We start from the raw sequence: 3,985 nt of genomic DNA on the forward strand, positions 1-3,985 counted from the left end.
ATTGGATAAGGTGACTTTTCAGTATCTGGTGAACCACGCACTAGAAGGTTACTTTTTATTTTTTCAGCAAAAGTGGAAGTATTGGGACTAGGTGAAACCCATGTGCTGGGATGGATGATTGAATGTGCAATAAAAAATAATAAAATAGAAGCGAAGAGGGATTTACAGTTTCTAAGTTTAAGGCGCCATTAAAATGGAATGGTGAGATTGGGGGGCAGTCCAGGATGCCGAACCTGCTAAATATACATGACAATATGACATCTGACGTGAGTTGTGACCCAACAGTACAAATTTACTTGTATGTTTATACTGAATTTTAATGTAGATAGACATGTCTGTAGAAACATGAGTGTAAGCATTTACAGAAGCATATAGATGCATAGAGGCAGTATGGATATGTCTAGATGACTGAGTACGCATTGGCATGTTCATTGAAACAGATGAATGCACGAAAGTACTGTGTGTGTGTGTGTGTGTGTGTGTGTGTGTGTGTGTGTGTGTGTGTGTGATGCAAATAGAATTTATTTGTTTCAACAATATGGAAAAAGATGAAAGTCAATTACTATGTAACCAGTTTTTTTTCCCTGATGACTGTACAAAAGTTTTCCCTTTTTTTTATTGTCTGTAATCATAGGTTTAACCATTCTTTGTGTTATCTCTTCAAGTATTCAGTTTTCCTGAATTTCTTAAAAATTTCATTCCAATTTACTTGTAGGTTGTTATGCTTGGCTTGGATGCCGCTGGTAAAACAACAATACTTTACAAACTTCATATTGGTGAAGTTCTTTCAACCGTGCCCACTATAGGTTTGCTTTTTTTTATCTTATTCAGTGTCATATGATTATAATTCTCAAAACTGACTATTAGTTGAGTAGGTCTTCAAGTTGATGTGATTCCTTTGTATACTGACAATGATTCTTCATCAATTATCTTATATGAATTATTCATATATGCTAATGAAATGCTTGTGTGTGAGTTTTAACTCAGAATGCTAATACGTGTAAATATGCAAGTCAATTGCCTGAATGGTGAACCGGAAGGCAGACAATTTGTTCAAGGCTGATATATTTGTTGGAGCTTGTAGTCCTTGTCTTGTTCTATTTTAATAATATTTTGCTTTTACCTTACCATTGACTTTGAGTTATATGCACAATACAGAGTCAAATGATGCTATTTCCAAATATTTTATTGTTTATATCATGTGGTGATCTTTGAATGCATTTAAACAGGATGAGCTCATATTGTGATTATGGTTTCAGTACGAGTTGCCTGCTAGAAAATAAATGTGAAACAGGAACACATATTTACCTTAACTATTATAAGCTCTTTCAAACTGGTTTAGTTAATGGAGCAGAAAATGTGTTGGAGGTCCTATTTAACACAGCTAGTATTACCAGATCTGTCCAAGATTTCAGGCCAGTTTAGCAAACCTGATCTTCAGTTCTTGGTTTAACCTGCCTGACCCATCTTAGTTTTTCTACTATGGTGAAAATCTGAATCCAATTTGAAGTCCATGAAGACTTGACAAAGACATATCCAGTTCTATGTACAAGCACCTGGCGTCAACATGGCTGGATCCAGCCATAGACCCAATGGGTCAGCCCAATCCATCCAGAGATATGATGCCCAGTACACAGCCAGGTTGATGCCTCAAGATATGTACATCTAATCCACGAACCTAAACGGTCAAGTCTAACACCCAGATTCCAACCAGTTGATCCATTGTGAGCCCTGCTTGGGCCAGTAAGGGTTGAGTGGTACCTGAGATATTAATCAAATGCTGGACGTCATTGGTTGTGGTAACCCTGCTTGAGCTAGTAAGGATTATCCTGTATCAGCAATAATATTGTGATTTAGGATTATATTGGTTAACATGCTGAAAATGGGGGCAACCATATGAGCAGTCCTGTAAACTCCACTTTGGATTGTTGAAGAGGCAAAAGTGCATGCTGTTTGGCATGTTGAAAGCCTGTTGTAGATCAAATCTGCTTCACTTTGTATTGATGTGTCATGTACTTAGAACTTTTGTAACTACATGCGTTCATTACATTTCTTTCAGCTAATGTTCTCGTGATTCTAAATATAAATGATTAGTTCTCTTAATCTCTGCTGATTAGGATGGTCATCATGTTAATCTCTGCTTGTTTTAGTTATAAATTTGAAATCACAGAAATATACTTCTCTGTTCTTGAACTTGGCTTCTGAGTTCTTGTTAGTTGGCCTTCACTTTCCTAGAGTTGTGATGACAAACATCTGAAGCTTGTGTGATACAGGTTTTAATGTTGAAAAGGTGTAGTATAAGAACGTTGTATTTACTGTATGGGATGTTGGTGGACAGGAAAAGCTTAGACCGCTTTGGAAGCATTATTTCAGTAATACAGATGGCCTGGTAATGGGATTACTCTTCAGTTGTATTATCTTACTATGTCATTGAAAACAAGATTTTTGTTACTCTCAATCATCAAATGAGCCGACTATTGTAACACAGTTTGTATTATCACTGACCGCAATGTATTTATAGCTAAAAGTCTGGTTCTATTTTGACAGATATACGTTGTCGATTCACTAGATAGAGAAAGAATAGGGAAGGCATCATTGGAATTCCAGGTCAGTTTGCTTTCTTTTGATTTTCTTATTTGCACCAATATGTTCTCCTAACTCAATGGATTGTCCTACTTGAACCAGGCAATTGCAAGTGACCCTTTAATGAGGAATAGTGCGATCCTGGTATTCGCCAACAAGCAAGATATGGTCAGATGCTTATTTGAATTTGAAAGTATTTTCTTTTTTGCTTTTGAATATCAGTCTTAGATCTAATGCATTTACTGAATCATGATGTTTTGAATTTTGATCCAACAGAAAGGAGCCATGTCTCCTGCTGAAGTATGTGATGCTCTTGGCCTCCGTGACATGCACAACAGGAGGTGGCATATCCAGGCAGCTTGTGCCATAAAAGGCGAAGGCCTGTATGAAGGTTTGGATTGGTTAGCTTCAACTCTCAACGAAATGCAGGCATTAGGCATCCCAATGTCAGTTGGTGGAATGGGTCGTTGACTGAATCAGACTGGAGTATGTCCTGCTTTATTTCCATCATACAACGAATTAAAGTTCGTTGAGACTTGATATGTGCTTTCAATTTCTGTTTTTCAAGTCTCTCAAACACGTTATTACAAGCTCAACTTACCGCCGTTTTCTGTGTTTTGTTTTCATCTGTAGCCTTGAGATTGATGTACAAAATTATTGCCCAGCTTTGTAAATGTCCAGTTTTTAGTATGAATAAAAACAGCGAGTGTTATCAAACAATGTAAGGGTATTCCAATTGGATTTAGGTCATTCAATTTAGGCAAATTGATTTTCACCATCAGACGAGTGAGCTTACCTCTAATGTGGATGGCATAATCATTTAGGCATTTGACCTAATTTACACTATGCGGCTGTGGAGTGTAGTTGAATCTAACTTTTCAGCAACACCACATACTGATCGATTCCTTGGAATGCTTTTCATTGAGATGGGATCACAAGAAACAATGATTCTTAAGTTAAAAAATTTGTACTTTTCATGTGTTAAAGTTTTGGGAGAAGATATTGTTAAGAAACGGCTTTGAATACATTAGGTTCAATAATGAATCAATACACATGCACATGAAGTGCGGATATACCCACTAAAGGGGAAAACACAAGCACATAATGTGCTAACACATAAACCCACGAAAGGAGTAAAAATGCATATAAGGCATAAGTTAATATTATTGAAGAGAAAAAGGGTGTAACACCCATTACAATGAAGCAAAAGCTCCTACAAGAAGTAGTGAATACAAAGGGGAAAGCCCCTATTTATGCACAAAGAAGAGAGGAAAAGGAGAGGCCAAAAGGGGCTCTCCATAGAGACGTTGGGAGTCCCCAACGATCACATTTGTGACAGTTGGAGGCCCCAACGAATCTATGTGGGGCCCCCACTTGCGTAAAATAAAAAACAGGAAAAATA

General features: G+C 37.2%; 1 pseudogene across 1 annotated transcript; it reads left to right on the forward strand.

Annotated features, from left to right (window-relative positions):
- Window positions 1–715: 715 nt before the first annotated feature.
- LOC149845615 (uncharacterized) lies at window positions 716–3,243 on the forward strand (annotated as a pseudogene). Its single transcript, XR_016430455.1, has 5 exons — window positions 716–806; window positions 2,274–2,389; window positions 2,548–2,607; window positions 2,686–2,751; window positions 2,860–3,243. The product of XR_016430455.1 is annotated as an uncharacterized LOC149845615 (transcript).
- The last annotated feature ends 742 nt before the right edge of the window (window positions 3,244–3,985 follow it).

Source organism: Nuphar pumila, chromosome 2, assembly GCF_984573655.1.
Source record: "Nuphar pumila chromosome 2, dmNupPumi1.hap1.1, whole genome shotgun sequence".
In the NCBI taxonomy this organism is placed as follows: Eukaryota; Viridiplantae; Streptophyta; class Magnoliopsida; order Nymphaeales; family Nymphaeaceae; genus Nuphar; species Nuphar pumila.